Below are 19,372 nucleotides of genomic sequence, written 5' to 3'. Positions count from 1 at the left end.
TGTGGGCGGAGCCAACAGGGGCGGGACCGGTATTGCTTGTGGGCGGGGCTAAGGCGTGTACGGGGTGGGCGGGGTGGGTGGGGCAGGGAGAGGGCGGGGAGGGGCTGAGGGGAGGGCGTGGGCGGGGCAGGGTGGCGGGTGAGGGGGCGGGGCCTATGGGAGGACCCTAGGCCGGGGCGTTGGAGTCTCGGGGCCGTTTCCGTCCGGGTGGAAGTGGTGTCCCGGCCCGGCCGCAGGCTCGGCCCCGTTTGCTCGACTTCAGAGGAAATTGCGCCTGGCTTCATTTCACCAAAAGCCTTGAAAAAGACCAGCGGACCTGGCAGGGAGTACCCTTTCCCCGTCGGTCTAGGCCGGACTAAACAGGTTGTCCCCCTAAACGCCAGGGTTTTCTTCCCTGTCTCCGTCGGGCCTCCGCCCAGGGTGACATTTAGGTTGCTTCACCTGAAACTTATCGGCTGGTTGCCCTGGCGCTTCCCCCCGACCCTGGCCCTGCTAACCAGGTATCCATCGCACTAGCAACCTCAATGGTCGATGGAGAGCCGCTCTCTGCCCAGCAATGTGGTAAATGCAAATAAAGTTTATGGTCTGGGTTCCGTCCTCATGTCTAGGTGAGAAAATAAGACAAGTGTGCATAAAAATTAACGGCAACTTGTGAAATGTTCTGGGAACGTGGGGTTGAGCACAGGCTCTGACAGAGCGTTGAGCGATGGGTAGATGAGCCTTTGATAGGAGAACCCGGAAATGAAACATAGAAGGAGTAAATCTCAGACGGCAGAAAGTTTTCTCGGTTGAGGCCCTTGGCCCTTCCTGTCCGAATCCCAAAACCATCCTTGGACTTGCTCTAGCATTGTGATGGCGTGCGGCTTGAGAGCTTCCAAAGACAAATCTCTTTGGTATATAAAGAGCTCTTACAATTCAATAGGAACAGGACCAAAATAGAAAACTGGGCAAAGGCTCTGACAGTATGATTCCCCGAAGAGGAAATACAAGTGGCTCATAAACGTATGACACATTACTTAACCTCGCTCACAATGAGATAAATATAAAACTACACCAAGAAACCACCTTGTGCCTATCAGACTGGAAAATAACATGATAGCCCGTGATGGCAAGACTGTGTTGAAATAGGTACCCTGTTTCGTACCTGCAAGGGCAATGTGGCACAGTCTATCAAAATCGAAACGCATATTCCCTTTTACCCAGTAATTCAACTTGCATCATTCTTGTTGTATTTTATTACCCTACCTCCTTTCTGTTATTCCTAACGCTGACATTTAGTGGCTTCAACTGCAATTTCGTAGGATGACGAATTCTTCCTAATTTGTGTTTGTATTTTTGTTGCCATGGGTTTCATAGTAACAAGGAATCAAGCAACTTCTGCATAAGTGATTTTACTTTTGCTGGAGTGGAATCAGAAAACCCTCAAACATCCTTAATAGGACAGTGAAATTTCATGTAAACGTTAAAAAAAAAAAAAAAAGAAAACCACTTCATTCTTGATTTTTCTATTTATAAATGAGAATTTGAAGGAAGTGGTTATAAATAGGAATTTTCAGGGAATTTGAATGATGACTCACACTTTCTGTCTGGTAGGTTTTTAATTACTGATCATCTTATTTGGAGACGTGGTCATTTTATTTAGCATCCTAGCTGGATGAGAAAAACATAGAAGGACAAAGAAACCAAGCAGGTGGGGAGGGAGACATAGAAGGACAAAGAAACCAAGCAGGTGGGGAGGGAGATTTTGTTCCCACCTGATTGGAAATACATCATTTCAATCCCCCTGGAAGATGAGAGAAACTGAAAGAAATTTTGAAAATGTAAAATAGGAGAGTTACTCTGATTCCCTGTGAAACGCGGAGGCTGGATCTCAGTCACTGCCAGAAGGGGTTTGGTGGCCCGCCCGACCCAGGTAGAATCATTCTGAAAGCATGTAGTCCACAAGTTCTGCATCCTGGTTTCGAATTTCTAGCATGTTCTGCTCCCAAATGTTTAACCCAGGTACCTCTGATCATCCCAAGAGGTGGGTAGGTGATGTTCCAGCTCTGAAAAGATAAAGGAGGAAAGGCAGAGATGATGAATAAAGCCGACCATGGTAGTTATACTATTGAACTAAGTTCACAACCATCTGTGTTTTGTCGTTTAGCCTATTATTAACGTCAAAGAGAACTTGATCTACAATATTAGTTTTGTGATTTTAAGTCCAAGGATGAATGAAAACTAAAAGCAAACACGGAGACCGGAGAGTAGGTAGTCATTGCTGTAGGCTTATGGTTTGAGAAACTTCCACGGAATGCTAAACTACTTTTTTTTTTTTTTACTTGATTCCAGAAAATCATTACAAATCGATAGGATGCATGGCAGTTAAAAAGGTAAAATCAGACCTCTCTACCATCCTGTTTTCTAAATAAAGCCTATTGTCTAAAACTTTGGGGAAGTTTTAATCCGACGGGTGTGTTTTCTTTCAGCACGTTAAAGATGCCCTTCCAGTATCTTCCGGCTTGTTTCTGAAGTCAGCTGACGATCTGGGGTGACGTCTGACGCTTCCATCGGCTTTTCTAGTTGTTGCAAGTGGAAACCTTGATCTGCCTGCAAGCGGCTCCATCGCACCCGAGAGCGGACGCTCTGTCTGTTGATGGACTACTGGCGAAATAAGAAAGAAAGGCAAAACCAGGTATCTTCGTTATTCACCTCTAGAGAAAGCCCTCAGAAATACCGTTACGTCTGAAAAGACTGTCCTTGTCATCCCTCTACCTTGCTGCGATTATTTCATATCACCTGTAGTTTCCCAAGGATTAGGATTCTTGGCATTTTCCTAATAACTGAATTGTGTTAAATTCGGCTGAATCTGTCAGCATTGTGGCCAGGTGCATTTAGCAGAAACTAACTGTCACTTAAGCAAATAGGGTTTTGTTTTTCTCGCTTAGAAGGGGTCTAGGGGCGTCTGGGTGGCTCAGTCGGTTGAGCGTCTGACTTCGGCTCAGGGCACGATCTCGTGGTTCGTGGGTTCGAGCGCCGCGTCGGGCTCTGAGCTCAGAGCCTGGAGCCTGCTTTGGGTTCTCTGTCTCCCTCTCTCTCTGCCTCTCCCTCGCTCATGCTCTGTCTCTCCCTCTCTCAAAAATAAATAAACATTAAAAAAAAAAAAAAGGAGTCCAGAGGTCTGTAGTCCAGAGCTGATGTCACTCGAGGAAAAACGTGCACTCTGATGGAAGACTGCACTACCCGTGGCACAGTCTTCCAGCTGATAAGACTGATTCCATGCCGCTCCTTCCCAGCTGTAATCGAAGGTCACGAATAGCATCGCGAACTTCTTGTCTGTAACGAAGCAAATTCTACCCTTTCAGGTAGAAGTTGCACTGTCTCACCTCCCACCCTGCGGGGGACCAGTTTCACCTCTACGTCCCGTTCGCCTTCACCTTCCTTTATTTCATAGGAGTGTGTGCTTCTCGGCTCCTCTTTTGAGCTGGTTATAACATCTGCCTTGTTCCCTGTTTTGTTGTCGAGTTCAACAAAATCTTGAACACGTGCTCATTTGTGTATCTCTGCGTGGGAATCGTGATTTTACTTTTATCCTGAAACTCACCTTGTAACACTTCTTATGCCCTGGAAGAAGATAGCGGCCGCACCTGCAGACACTGTGTCTGTGGTCCAGACAAGGAGAAGGGGGAGCGCAAAGAATGAAAAGCGTGTGTCAGCTAAGTCTGTTTTTAGTAGGAAAACAATAGCTTTTCCAGAAGCCCCACCCCTTCCATTTCTGACTAGACTGGAAAAAAATGTCACTAGAAAGTCACTAGACTTGGAGCGCCTGGGTGGCTCTGCCGGTTAAGCGGCCGACTTCGGCTCAGGTCGGGATCTCGCGGTTTGTGGGATCGAGCCCCGCATCGGGCTCTGTGCTGACAGCTCGGAGCCTAGAGCCTGCTTCGGATTCTGTGTCTCCCTCTTTTTCTGCCCTTCCCCAACCCCAAAATACAATAAACATGGAAACTTTTTAAAAACAGAAAGTCGGGGCGCCTGGGTGGCTCAGTCGGTTGAGTGTCCAACTTCAGCTCAGGTCATGGTCTCGGGGTTCGTGAGTTCAAGTCACGCGTCGGGCTCTGTGCTAGCAGCTCAGAGCCTGGAGCCTGCTTCGGATTCTGTGTCTCCCCGCCCCCCAGCCCACCCCTGCTTGTGCTCTGTCTCTCTCTGTCTTTCCAAAAATGAATAAACACAAAAAAAGCTTTTTTAAAACAGAGAGTCATTCGACTAGAAAAAAATAGCCACTACCTGGAAGGCATGTTGGGGAATCATTCCTCACCCCTCAAAAAAAAAAAAAAATTGGTCATCAGGAAGAAGAGGAGAGTGGACGTTGAGTAGACAGCAGCATCTGGCTCAATGACTCATTTAGGCAAAGCTTTAGGTTGATGATACTACCTTTTGCTGTTCCCTACCCACCCCTTCTTTGCCCTCCTACCTCCACCCCTCCACCCATGCCCACCTCCTCACAGGCACGAATTACGAATCTGCTCCAGCCTAAGTGATTCATCCTAATGCGTCAGATACTTAGCGTGTTACCCCCAAAGGAGGGATTGGATAGCCGCCATAGAGGTTGATAGTGAAGAGATGTTAGTAATGGAATTGCTGTCATCAGGAATAATCTTGCAAGGGAGCCTGTGGGGGGAGCCGGAAGAGAGGAGCCCTTCTCCTCCTTCCCTGTTCCACTTGCTGATGCCTATGTTACCTGCACAAAAAGCCAAGCCTGGGGGCAGCCAGTCCCGGGAGAAGAGAAGACTGGCTGAATAGTTTGGGAGTACCACTTAACAAATTTTTCTTATTTTTCTCTTATTAGAAAATTTTAAATCATAAAGTGAGGGAGGAATAAATATAAATCTCCTGATGTTTCATTACCTACACTATAACCATTTTTGACATTTCAGTGTAAATATTTCCAGTATCTCTTTCTTTTTTCTTAACTTTTTTCAATGTTTATTTATTTATTTTTGTAACTTTTTTTAATGTTTTATTGATTTTTGAGAGAGAGAGAGAGAGAGAGACCGAGTACGAGTGGGGGAGGGACAGAGAGAGAGAGAGGGAGACACAGAATCCCAAGCAGGCTCCAGGCTCCAAGCCCTCAGCACAGAGCCTGACGCAGGGCTTGAACCCATGAACCATGAGATCATGACCTGAGCCAAAGTAGGATGCTTAACTGACTGAGCCACCCAGGCGCCCCAGTATCTGTTTCTTAATCAGAGCCTTTCCTCAATATATTAAAAATCCACGTATGCAATTTTTAACCGTACTTTTAAAAATTAATATGGCTTAGGGTGCCTGGGTGGCTCAGTCGGTTAAGCGTCCAACTTCGGCTCAGGTCATGATCTCGCGGTTTGTGAGTTCGAGCCCCGCGTCGGGCTCTGTGCTGACGGCTCAGAGCCTGGAGCCTGTTTCAGATTCTGTGTCTCCCTCTCTCGCTGACCCTCCCCGTTCATACTCTGTTTCTCTCTGTCTCAAAAACAAATAAACATTAAAAAAAAATAAAAATTAATATAGTTTAAGAGTTTTAATTATTATTTCATACCTTCATAAATATCATTTTAACAGCTACCTAATATCTCAGCAAGTAGAAATACAACAGATCAGCCCATCATCTCCTATTGTGGGTCATTTGCATGTGTATTAGGATACAGACTTGCCAGCTGGAACAGACTCAAGAGAAATTGAAATTTTGTTTGCTTGTCTAACAGCCCAGAGCTGATACGGTGGCTCCATGGCTCAGCGACGCAGGCTCTTTCCATCTCGTTGCTCTGCCATCTGCAGGATCCTGCCCACCTCTGCGGAGCACCTGCTCGCTCGTGACTACGTCCACATTCTAGGCAGAGAGAAGGGAAAAGGTGAAGGGGGCTTCGATCGGAAGTCACATGCTTCCCGCCTTACATCTCCATTGGCCCCGTGCTTGGTCACATGGTTGCACCTGCGCAAAGGAGGCTGGGAAATGTAGAACTCCATCTGGATAGCCATGCGCCATGTACGTCAGGGAAGGATTCCATTACAATGAGAGAGAAAGAAAAAAAATAGATCTTGACTCGGGAAGACTAGCCACAAGGTTGTTTCTAATTATTCGTTATTTATAATGGTGAAGGTCATCTCTGATGTAAATCTTTTTCTATATTTAGGGTGTTCTGTTGTGGTTGTTAGTAGTTGTTTGTTTTGTTTTCTTTTGTTCAGTGATATTCCTGTAGAGTACTCCATAAAAGGTACAAATTCTAGACTTCCTATACTTACTGATAAATTTATGGCTTTACCTTTTCAACAGAATTAGATATTATGGTTTTTGAAATTTGCCCTTTTTCAAGGGAAAATGAAAGAAGAACAGGGGAAAGAGGAGGCGAGATGAGGAGGAGGGGAAAGGAGGCATCTTATAGTTCTTATGATGTTCATTATGCTTCATACCAGGGGAATGAACGCCTTCCCATGCTTGCTTCCTGGTTATTTACATATTTTTGTTTATAAAACGGTTTGTTTATGTCTGAGTTAGACCTGTCGGGGTCAAGGATCAGACGCACACAGGAATCTCAAAATATGAGGATTTATTGTCATGGTTCATATGGGAATAAGAACAACGGAAACTTCAGCCTCTCCCTGGTCTCTGGATGACACTGATGGAATTTGAGGTGGAGTTTGTGAGCAAACGCTAAGAAAGAATTCTAGAGACTCTTTTGGTTTTTGTTTGCTTGTTTTGTTTTTGGGGTTTTTTTTGTTTGTTTGTTTGTTTTTTTTTAGCGCAAAAAGCTGATTTTATTAAAGCACAGGGACAGGACCCATGGGCAGAAAAAGCAGCTGCGGGTGTGGGAAAGACTTATTGTATATTTTGAGTTTGTGGAGGGGAGTTATAGATAACATAGGTCTCCAAAGAATTTCTGGATGCTGAAAGCAAGGTGTCAAAGGACCCTGAAGATTTAGCTACTGTCAAAATAAGGTTGCTTTTAATTTTTGAGGAAGTGTAAATACTAAGGCATTAAGGCAGCCATAAATTTCTTGGGGAGTGTTACACGCTACAAGTCTCTGGCGTCTATTAGCGGGCTGCAGGCTGTAAGGGAATTTAATTTAAACCACATATTTCTTGCCTTTGTTTCCCTCATCATCACCACTGGTCTCCTGGTGACACCACCAGACCTCATAGAAGCTGGACTGGAGGGATGTGCAGTGGCCCCAAGTGCTGATGGCTTTACTGCCCCTTTAGCGTCAGAGTCTGTTCCTGCTTTTCCAGGTCGTTCTGCCAGAGAACCGCTTCAGCCTTGTGGGGAAGGGCCACCCTTCCCCAGAACTGGTGGGTGCAAGCCTGGCCTAATAAGCACTGTTACCAGGGAGACCCGAAGCGCTAGACAGGCTTAGCCCAATGTCTCTGGGTCCACGAAAGCACATCCACAAAAATGCCTTTAAGTTTTGTTACATCGCAAGTCTCACGATTTAGAGGGACCGTTCGGATTGTTTGTAATCGTACTATCGCCTGGCTCAAAAGCTAAGTCGAAAAGAAAAGAGAACAGGGGCTTCTTCCAGTGGCAGAGTCTGGAAAAGATGGGCCGAAATGGCACCTGGCAAGGGGAAGGAAAGGAAGGAAGAGTAGGTCCTCAGCCTTGGACCTCAGGGGGCCGTAGGGGAAAACATATTTGGTGCCCGCCACATCTTTGCGTCCTTCAGTGACACTTCTGTCCGTGTCGCCAATCTTTCTGGCAAGGAAATGGAAATGAGGCCTCTCTGTATGCTGCCATGTTGGCTGCCCAGGATGGGGCCACAGCGGGATACAGGACCGAGACCTTGGACATGGGGCTAGAGGTGAGTCCTGGTCCGCTCAGGAATGAAGATCGGGCAGATTGAGGACATCACCCACATCCCCTCTGATAGTACCTGCAGGCAGGGAGGTTGCCATTGTCTCTGTCCGTGAACAGCACTCCTCAAATTACTGTTTTCTGTTAATAAATTTACGTTGTGTAAGATAAAAAAAATAAAATAAAATAAAAATAAAATAAGCAAAGGGAACAGGGCCTAACTTGGACTCTCTGCCATATTTCGCAGTGTCTCTTGAGCTGCAAATGGAATAATATAGATGCATCCCATTCCCTTCTTTTAGCCAGAATAACTTTTAAATAATGGTAAACTGGGGCGCCTGGGTGGCTCAGTCAGTTGGGCATCCGACTTCAGCTCAGGTCATGATCTCACAGTCTGTGAGTTCGAGCCCCGCATCGGGCTCTGTGCTGACAGCTCGGAGCCTGGAGCCTGCTTCGGATTCTGTGTCTCTCTCTCTGTCCCTCCCCTGCTCATGCTCTGTCTTTCTCTGTCTCAAAAATAAATAAAAACATTTTAAAAAATTAAAAAAAAATAATGGTAAACTATTTGTGACTTGTAGCTATATTTAATAAGTTTTCCTCTAGCTCATCTACTCTGTATCTCTCTCTCTCTCTCTCTCTCTCTCTCTCTCTCTCTCTTTTAAGATATTGTTTGTCAGTAATCTCTGCACCCAACTTGGGGCTTGAATTTAATAGCCCCGATATCGAGAGTTGTGTTCTCTACTGACTGAGCCAGCCAGACACACCCTACTATGTATATCTTAACAATAATAATAATAATAGAATAATAGTTAACTTTTATTAAGCACTCACTCTGTGCCAAGAAAGAACTGTTCTAAATATCTTGCACACATTAGCTCCTTTAATCCGTATTAGAACCTTTAATCCATATTAGAACCTTATAGATGAGATTAGAACCGTATTAGATGAGATAAACACGGTTATAACCTCCATTTTCTAAATGAGGAAAGTGAGGCTCAGAGACGTTAAGGAACTTGCCCAAGATCACACAGCTAATAAGTGGCAGATAAGGGTTTGAACCCAAGAAGTCTGGTTCCAGAGTTTACATTCTTGACTAATGCTTACTCATTGTTTTTATTGCTTCCTTGTTCCTGTGTTTGTTTTTGTTTTTTGCAGAACACATATGGATGAATTTGCACGATTTTGAATACAATGTAACTCTAATAAGGAAAAATTAAAACTAAACCAAATGTTCATCAATAGAAGGCAAGGAGAAATAAATAGGATGTTCTTGCTATGGAACCCGATAGCAGCCATTAGAAACAACAGAGTTGGGGCTCCTGGGTGGCTCAGTCGGTTGGGCATCTGACTTCAGCTCTGGTCATGATCCACGGTTCATGGATTCAGGTTTGGGGTCGGGCCCCGCGTCGGGCTCTGTGCTGATGGCTCAGAGCCTGGAGCCTGCTTCAGATTCTGTGTCTCCCTCTCTCGCTGACCCTCCCCCACTCACACTCTGTCTCTCTCTCTCAAAAATCAATAAACATTAAAAAAAAAAAAAGAAAGAAAGAAAGAAAGAAAGAAAGAAAGAAAGAAAGAAAGAAAGAAAAGAAACAACAGAGTAGTGGAGAGCCTGGCTGGCTCAATCGGTTGAGCATCCCACTCTTGGTTTCAGCTCGGGTCATGATCCCAGGGGCATGAGATCAAGCCCCACATTGGGCTCTGCCACTGAGTGTGAAACCTGCTTGGGATTCTCTCTCTCCCTGGCTTGTGCACTCTCTCTGCCTCTAAAAGAAAAAAATAATTAAAAAAAAAAAAAAAAAGAACAGAGTAGATTTGCACATATGTAGGACAGGGGAAGGTATAAAATTGAAAGAATAAGTTGCAGAACAATATGTCTATGATGACACTATTCAAAATACTGTGTATGTGTATATATGCATTTACATATGTATATTTATCTATAAGACCATTGAGAACAGTCTAGAAGGGTATTCACCAAGAAGGATTGAGAAGGGAGTGAATAGGGACTTTCACTTTTACTCTTTATACTTCAAAACATTTCATTTTGACAAGTATGTGTTACTTTTGTTTTAAAATTTTTAAAGTGAAAATATAGGAAAATAGTTTATCACAAATGATAACAGGTTCGTTTTGCATTTGGTTCTGTACTATTTTATTTGCCACTGTTAACGTGTGTAATTCTTGTCTCCCCAAGTAAATGATCAGCTCTTTGAGGGAAGATAGACTATGATGAGGTTTGGGGTGATGAATGTTCAGAGCTGACGGCCAAGAAAATTCTAGAAGACGTCTTTGCAAAAAGGTGCTTTTATTAGAGCACAGGGACAGGACCCGTGGGCAGAAAGAGCTGCACTGGGCTTGTGAAGAGTGGTTATACACTATGGGGTTAGGGGAGGTAAAGTGAAGAGGAAGTTTCTTTTTAAAATCGATTTTTTAATGTTTATTTTTAAGAGAGAGAGAGAGAGAGGCAGAGCACAAGTGGAGGAGGGACAGAGAAGGAGACACACGAGACACAATCTGAAAGGCTCTAGGCTCCAAGCTATCAGCACAGAGCCCAATGTGGTGCTCAAACTCACGAACCATGAGATCATGGCCTGAGCCTAAATCAGAGGCTTAACAGACTGAGCCACCCAGGCGCCCCTAAGAGGAAGTTTCTTAACGTGGTTTCCATTTGCTATTAAAGACTCACAGATTACTGGAGGTTTAGCTACTGTCAAGCTAAGGTTGTTTTTCCCTCTAGCAACGCATTAACATTGAGACGGCGGGGAGTTCCTGGACGTGAGGCTATTGATAAGATTGCCTTTTTCTTGTAATTTACTAAGACATTTGTAAACAGGCAAAGACTCAGGTCCTGCAGGCCTGTGATCTCTGTCAGTTAACCGTTTGTTTTCTTTCCTTTCCTTTGTTCTTGGGCAGCCAGGAGGGCCTGAGGAATATCACACAGATCCCAAGAGGCGGGAGGGGGTTGTGCTAGCTTGAGCTTAGCCCTCAGCTTGCCTTACGGTCCCTCATCAGACTGGATCTTAAATTTCTATTTCTGTCACCAGTGCCTAGCACAGTGGTAAACACAGCAGATGCTTAGTAAACATTCTTAATATATAATAATTCCCTAGGGGCGTTTATTTGAAATCTCTATTCTCTGATTGCTCCACAAGTATCAGGATGAATCTATTTCTGGCACACGGCGTGAGCAAAGAAATACCTTGTCTCATGCCCTTCCCCTTACATGAAGACAGGGGCAGACCAGAAGGGACCAACTCTCCTGGAGAGGACCTGACCAAGAGGGACTTCCCATTGGTCCAAAGAAACTGCAATTTGGGAGATGATCATGGCGAGGGAGGCCCACCAGACTGGGACAGGATACTGGAAGAGAACGGGCTGTGACGTTCAAGAGGGCAGAAACGGACATCCCAGGGAGCCCTGAATGCCAGCCACAGAAGTCTAGACTTCATATTCTAGGAGATAAGACAGTTTGTTTTGTTTTGTTGGCCAAAGAGAGGTAGGATACAAGAGGCATAAGGAGGACCAGTCTGATCACCATGTGCAGGAAGGACTAGAGGGGTCTGGACGTCATTGCCATGGTTCAGGTAGAAAGAGGTACACACCTGGCTAAAGGCAGTTAAGGGTGAGAAAAAAATGGACGCAAACACTGACGTAATTTATGGAGACTGAGGACTACCTAGACGAGGGATGAAGGAGCAAGTCAAGTTTTATTTTAGCCACTTGAAAATCTTGTCCTAGTGTGCTTTCACACGTAGACAATGTAACCGAATTCACGTGCGCAGGGGACATTGCTCAGAGCCTTTCATCCAGGCTTTAATCAGTGCCTCCACACTGTCACTCTCATGCCAGTGTTGGCTGCAGAGCCCAAAATCCATTCCAAGCCCTGGAAATAGGAGTGTATTTGGTTAGCAATGTGACTTATTCCAGCAGACTGGAAAATACAAACGACCTCATCCAGCTCATTAAGAGGGGCATTTCCAATAACAATTGACTTTTTAGGGGCGCCTAGGTGGCTCAGTCTGTTAAGTGTTTGACATTGGCTCAGGTCATGATCTCGTGGCTGGTGGGTTCGAGCCCCACATCAGGCATCTGTGCTGATGGCTCGGAGCCTCAGCCTGCTTCAGATTCTGTGTCTCCCTCTCTGTCTCTGCCCCTCCCTCGCTTGCACTCTGTCTCTCTCTCTCTCTCAAAAATAAACATTTTAAAAAATTACTTTTTCTGTTTAACAATTAGTTATCAAATTGGCAACATATTTATGTTGATTTAATGAAATACACATGATAACAATGATACTCTAACCAGAAGAGACTTCTCAGTACTTAGAGACTCATGATCATAGGATATAAAATTTTTAAAATATTTTTATTTATATCTTTGTTGCTGAAAAGTATGATAGGGACAATCCATAAAAGAAGACTCCCTAAATAACATATATTCTATTAGGATAAAACTAGATGAGGGAATTTCTTCATTATTGGAAAAATTAAGGAAAAAAATTAGATGAGGAGGGAGGTGATGGAAAGACAAGTTTATGAAGAAAAATGAATAGTTAAAAGAACTTTATGTATTTAAAATTTTTTAAAAAATATTTCCTTATTTTTGAGAGACAGAGTGAGAATGGGGGAGGGGCAGAGAGAGGGGAAAACACAGAATCCGAAGCAGGCTCCAGGAACCGAGCTTTCAGCACAGAGCCCGATGCGGGGCTCGAACTCATGAACCTCAAGATCATGACCTGAGCCGAAGTCAGATGCTTCACGAACTGACCCACCCAGGTGCCCCAAACTTTGTGTATTTTTTAAATCGTGGATATCAAATTGCTGATATTTACATATCACTGAATATATAGCCAAGAGTTTTTAAAAATAGGTATAACTACGCTAGACAGGCAGTTGCATTTCTTGCGGCCACTTAAACTTGTGAGGAAATATTTTAGGTGGAAAATCAGAATTTCTGAGGGATAACTTTGAAGACAGCACCTGACCAAACTTCAGAATCATCCTGAGTTTAGGGCCCCCTCTCGTGGTGAGATTCAGATTTGTGTTGGCTCGCAGCTCAAGAGAAGTATCTAGCAAGAGCTGAAAGGGCCAGGTTCTACAAGCCAAACCCTTCCCAGTGTGTTTTCTGGAATCATCGCTACAAAACTTGAGCCGGGTAGGATTAGCACACCTGTTCGTGTTGGGCCATTGTGTCCTATCTCCACCTTGGCTCCCCTCCCCGCCAAAGCAGGAAGAGATTTCATTCCCCTACCCAAGCCCAGCATAAATCGGGAGAGAAAAAGCAGGGCAGAATGGTACCCCTCACATCTCACCAAGCAGGATCCTTGATGATGGTCCATCAATCTGCTACGTGTTTATTGCGTACCTGCTATGTGTAAGCATGATTCTCCATGATCTACTGGGAGGCGGCCATCCACTAGTAGAATCCACCTTCTACTTCTCTCTTTCATTTATTTTTATGTATTAATTTTTTAAATGTTTATTTATTTTGGGAGAGAGAGAGAGATAGCACAAGTGGGGGAGGGGCAGAGAGAGAGGGGTCAGAGGATCCAAGCAGGCTCTGTGCTAACAGCCAAGAGCCCAATGTGGGGCTCAAACTCATGACCTTTGAGATCATGACCTGAGCCAAAGTTGGATGCTTAACCCATGGAGCCACCCAGGTGCCCCTACTTCTCTCTTTTAAAAAATTTAAAGAAGGGGGCACCTGGGTGGCTCCGTGGGTCAAGCATCCAACTTCAGCTCAGGTCATGATCTCGAGGCTCGGGAGTTCAAGCCCCGTGTCAGACTCTGTGCTGACATCTCAGAGCCCGGAGCCTGCTTCAAATTCTGTGTCTCCCTCTCTATCTGCCCCTCCCCTGCTCATGCTCTGTCTGCCTGTCTCTCTCTCTCAAAATAAACATTAAACATTTTTCACTTAAAATGTACTCCATTGAATTATTGTTATAAAGCACCAACAATAACAACCAACCACAGGATTTTCCCAAAAAGTATTCAGAGGACCCACAAACATTTAAAAAGATGTTCAACCCACCCAGTAACTAAAGAAACACAAATTAACCATGTTAAGAAATGATTGGCTTGCTGTTAGACTGGCATTTGTTTGATAATATCTAAGCTGAGAAGAGTGGGCACATCTGAGAAATACACACCTCTTCATACTCTGTTCATGAAACTGTAAGTCCGAACAACAATTTGAGAGAAAATGAAGAATATTAAGTTTTTTTTCTCTAAGTTTCTGCTTCTTCCCCATTAATTCCCCCTTTTAAGAACTATCGCTGGGGGGCGCCTGGGTGGCTCAGGTGGTTAAGTGTTCGATTCGGCTCAGGTCATGATCTCACCGCTGGTGAGTTCGAGCCCCGCGTCTGGCTCTGTGCTGACAGCTCGGAGCCTGGAGCCTCCTTCGGATTCTGTGTCTCCCTTTCTCTCTGCACCTCCCGAGCTCGTGTTCTGTCTCCGTCTCTTTCTCTCAAAAATAAATAAAAATGTGAAACAAAATTGAAAAAAAAAAAAAAAAAAAAAAGAACTATCGCTAAGACCCAGGCCCCAGCCCGCTACTGAAATTGTCAGGAATTTTGGAAGATTTTGATTACATGTCCCTAACCGCTCCCATTTTTATGTTTTATTTTAAGATTTTATTTTTAAGTAATCTCTACCCCCAAAGTGGCACTCTAACTCAATCCTGAGATCAAGAGTTACATGCTCCGTTGACTGAGACAAATAGGTGCCCCCACTCCCCTGTTTAAACAATAGACTCTCGGGGTTCTGTTCCCGACACACTTACCTGTACCAAGAATGGGGAGAAGAACAGATGCCTGACTCAGCCACTGGGGCCCGGGGGGTTTTTAGCTCCACTTGTCTCTCCATCTCTGCCCTCCTACCCCATCTCTCACACACACACACACACACACACACACACACACACACACACCATGAAGGATAGAACACTGAAATTGAAGATGATACCGTGTGGCCTTGCCCTCAGGGTCTCAAGGATGTGCCCTATTACGGGCCTCATTTCCCCACCCTGTACCCAGGGGTTAGACTGGATGACCTCTCTGAGTTCCCTCAACTTTAATCCTAGCCCTGTCCTCAAGAAGCTTATAATCTAATAAAGGAGGCAAGAGGACTCTCTTACTTCATGCAACTGACATTTATTGAATGCTGCTACAAGTTCAAGTTCACATATATAAATAAAATGACCTCTTCCCTCTACGAGTTGACAATCCAAAGTAGGAAGTGACCGTTGCTGTGAAGGAGATCGAGAATTCTCTGCACATCCCAGGAAAAGGAGACACATTTGTGTGAAGCTAGAAAGAAATTTTAGTTAAATAAAAATAGACAGTGGCGTGGGCTAGGTACCCAATGAACATACAGATAAAAAAGTGCCTTTGACATAATAAGAAATATATATTTGGTCTCTGCCCCACTTCCTGGTAGGCACCTTCCAAAACCTTGGAATCTCTGAAGTGACAAGTGCCTTTTTGTATGTGAAGGAGATGGCTGGGGCTGGGGGGGTTCCAGGATGAACCTCGGGATGGAGTCTGGTTGCCAAGGGAACCAACCTCCTGATTAGAGGGTTGGCCCTTCAGCCACACATAAAGCGCACACACACACACACACACACACACACACACACCCTCCAGGAGGGAGGGGAGAGGGGCTGGAAGTTGAGTTAATCACTAATGGCCAGTGCTTTCATCAATGGAGCCCATGACATGAGGCCTCCATTAACAACAACAACAACAACCCAATTGAAGGGGTTCATAGAGCCTCTGAGTTACTGAGCATGTGGAGGTGCTGGGGAGTTAGTTTCTTTAGTTGTCTGGAGAGGGCGTGGAAGCCCAGTTCCTCTTCCCTGTAGCCCCACCCATCTCTTCAATCTGGCTGTTCTGAGTTCACCCCTTTTTAATAAACTGGTAATCTAGTAAGTACACTCTTTTCCTGACTTCTCTCACTCATCCTACCAAGTTATCCAACCTGAGGAAAGGGTGGTAGGAACCTCTGATTTATTTTTTTATTTTTTTTTATTTTTTATTTTTTTTTTAACGTTTATTTATTTTTGAGACAGAGAGAGACAGAGCATGAACGGGGAAGGGGCAGAGAGAGAGGGAGACACAGAACCGGAAGCAGGCTCCAGGCTCTGAGCCATCAGCCCAGAGCCCGACGCGGGGCTCGAACTCACGGACCGCGAGATCGTGACCTGAGCTGAAGTCGGACGCTTAACCGACTGAGCCACCCAGGCGCCCCAGGAACCTCTGATTTAAAGCCAGTCAGTCTCAAACAGGTGGCAACCTGGAGTGGGGCTGGTGAGTGCAGTAGGGTGGGCGCAGTCCTGTGGGACGGAGCCCTTCACCCGTGGGAGGTGATGCTCCATCCAGGGAGATAGGGCCCGCGTTGGACTGAACTGTAGGACACCCGCTTGGTGTGGCAGAGAACTGGAGAATTGCTTGGTGTGGACAACCCACACCTCTGGTCTCAGAAGTGTTGCATGTAGAGTATAGAAAACCCAGCATTTCCCCCCTTTAGCGCCACAGAAATTTACCGAGGGGCCAAGTTATCAGTTTAGTTAAAGTATTCAAAGGAAGCTGAGATCTGACATGGGTCTTGATGAGCAACGCTTATAAAAACAGCTTGGAAGTTTTCCCCATGGGCAAGGGCAGATCCAGTCTGGGGGCCCCTGAAACTAATGTAACTTGGGAAGGCCCTTTATGAAAAAAAAAAAAAAGACAATTATTACAAATATGATATTAGGAATGAAAGTACTTACTCAGAATGAAAAAAATAATGTTACAAATTTTTAATTTTTTTTTTTTTTACATTTTAGTTATTTTTGAGAGAGAGAGACAGAGCACGAGTAAGGGAGAGGCAGTGAGAGAGGGAGACACAGAATCCCAAGCGGGCTCCAGGCTCCCAGCTGTCAGCACAGAGCCCGTCGCCGGGCTCGAACCCACAAACCGTGAGATCATGACCCGAGCCGAAGTCGGACGCTCAACCGACTGAGCCACGCAGGGCCCCCTAACATTACAAATATTTAAAAGTTGAAAGATACCACAAGACATCATAAAATCCAGAAAACGAAAACATCTTTATTAACCATCTACACCTCTCTAAGATTTTTTTCTTAACAGTTTTTGGGTAGAAGTCCTTTGGCTAACTCTTCAAATGAAGGCACTCTTACCAGAGAAATTGGATAGCATTTCAGCCCCTGACACCCCTTCGCGGTCCGCTTTCTGATAATTAGGGGGGGGGGGGGGGGGTCCTGGAAAAATTGGTTCGCCAATTGTTGGGTGTTAACCTTTGTCAGGAGAGGGCGCTAGAGGGCCGCTGGAGGAGAAGGTTTTTCTCTCCTGGTTCCCGTAGCACGTGAGGCTCCTCCCGCGACTAGCAGCTTCCGAAGTGTCTGGGTGTCTGCGTTCCAACAGCCTGTGTGGTGTGTGCAGCACCCAGCTCTAAAATTTCCCCGCAGCCGGGAGCTGCCCTTGGCGTCCCCGGGGGGGGGGGGGGGCAGCTTCACCTGGTGGCGGGGGTGGGGGTTGTAGCCCGTGATCAGCGTCCCCTGGCGTCCTCTCCTGTGGCTTTGGGGCGAGTTCTGAGATAGGACGCCTCCCGGTGGGGGGTCCTCTGGCACCCCGGGCAGCGGATCTCCAGCAAGTGCGGCCAACCTGGCACCTCAGTGACTTCTCTGCGGGGCAGCGAGCCACGCTGTCTCCAATCAAGGCCTGGATCTCAGCCCTGCAGAGGGACGTCTTCGTGGGTGCTTCGTCTCACCCTGGGTGATGGACACTCGCTGGGTCTCCCCAGCCTGCGTTCTTCAAGAACCCTCTTTACTTCTTCTTCTTCTTTTTAATATTTATTTATTTTTGAGAGAGAGAGAGAGAGAGAGAGATCGATCCAAAGCAGGCTCCAGGCTCCAAGCTGTCGGCACAGAGCCCAATATGGGACTGGAACTCAGGAACCAGGAGATCATGACCCGAGCTGCAGTCAGACGCTTAACTGACTGAGCCACCCAGGCGCCCCAAGAACCCTCTTTACTTCTTCCTAGCCAATCCCTTATTACTCCAACCCCATGTTAAAATTAATTCTTTATGTTAAACTTCCCTTGTGCAAGTTGCTGTGCGGTTTCTGTCTCCTGATTGGACCCTTAGCAATACAACTTTGCAGTGCGTTGCTGATAGTAATTATTATAAATTTTAAGGATTTTTTTTTTCCACATTCGAGGAAATCTCTATCAAGTTTCACATATGAGTTTTAAGGTTTCAGTGCATTTCAAGTTATTTTTTGCTCAGGGACTAATCTGTTTTGTTGTTGTTGTTATTTTTTAATGCTTATTTATTTAATTTGAGAGAGAGAGAGAGAGAGAAAGAGAGAATACGGCCACAAGTAGGGAGAGGAGTAGAGAGACGGAGAGAAAGAATCCCAAGCAGGTTCCTTGCTGTCAGCCAGGAGGTGCTCAGGGATTAATCTTAAAATTAAAATTTTGAATTGGGGCACCTGGGTGGTTCAGTCGGTTGAGTGTCCGACTCTTGATCTTGGCTTAGGTCATGATCTCATGGTTTGTGAGTTTGAGCCCCACTTCGGGGCTCTGTCAGTGCAGAGCCTATGTGGGATTGTGTCTCTCCCTCCCTCTGCCCCTCCCCTCCTCTCTCTCTCTCTCAAAAATAATAAACAAACAAACAAACAAACAAACAAATTAGGGGCCCCTGGGTGGCTCAGTCGGTTGAGCGTCCGACTTCAGCTCAGGTCATGATCTCACTGTGAGTTCCAGCCCTGCTTCTGGCCCTGTGCTGACAGCTCAGAGCCTGGAGCCTGCTTCGGATTCTGTGTCTCCCTCTCTCTCTCCCCCTCCCCTGCTCGCTCACTCTCTTTCTCAAAAATAAATATTGGGGCACCTGGGTGGCTTAGTCGATTAAGCGTCCGACTTCAGCTCAGGTGATGATCTCACAGCTCCTGTGAATTCGAGCCACGTCGGGCTCTGTGCTGACAGCTCAGAGCCTGGAACCTGCTTCGGATTCTGTCTCCCTCTCTCTCTGCTCCTCCCCTGCTCATTCCCTGTCTCTCAGAAATAAATAAACGTTAAAAACAAAAAAAAACCAAAAACCAAAAAACAAAAAACTAAAAAAAAAAACCTTTGAATTAATGACAGTTATTAATCAGGGCGTCATGGACAGCCTCTTTGAAGTGGTGCTGTACGAGTTTTATCTTTGTCAATGTCAGCATTTCTTGTCAAATTAGCAAAGAAGTTACATCCTTTTCCAGTGTTTGTGTTCATGTGATTCATTAACTGGATTATCAAACAATCCCCAAACCTATTCATAGCTTCTATTCAAAATGTATCCCTTCGCCTGGGTCCATTATTGCTTTTTACGTGATCTGAAAGTGTTTTGTTACAATTTGCTTCTCAATGTCAGAATAATTTACATAGACCTTATCTCATTGTTATCGCTTTTGTTTCAGGTTCCACCGATTTTAAGTTGAATTTAAAGATGACAGAAGAAGGTATCCTTTATATGCATCCAAACTCCGGAATCTGTAATTGCTCGCTCACTTTATTAAAATGTTCCACAACAGTTTTTGAAA

The 19,372-nt window shown here is 45.3% G+C and overlaps 1 long non-coding RNA gene across 2 annotated transcripts; it reads left to right on the top strand.

Moving 5' to 3' along the window:
* Positions 1-172: 172 nt before the first annotated feature.
* Positions 173-19,372, top strand: LOC102959224. 2 transcript variants are annotated; one of them, XR_445767.3, is made up of 4 exons: positions 173-561; positions 2,332-2,372; positions 2,469-2,674; positions 19,250-19,372. It is a non-coding gene; the product is annotated as an uncharacterized LOC102959224 (long non-coding RNA). The 2 variants fall into 2 exon arrangements; XR_006213791.1 differs by having other exon boundaries at positions 173-608.

This window comes from Panthera tigris, chromosome A2 (genome assembly GCF_018350195.1).
Source record: "Panthera tigris isolate Pti1 chromosome A2, P.tigris_Pti1_mat1.1, whole genome shotgun sequence".
Classification (NCBI taxonomy): domain Eukaryota; kingdom Metazoa; phylum Chordata; class Mammalia; order Carnivora; family Felidae; genus Panthera; species Panthera tigris.
This window is presented reverse-complemented; position numbering and strand designations above follow the sequence as displayed.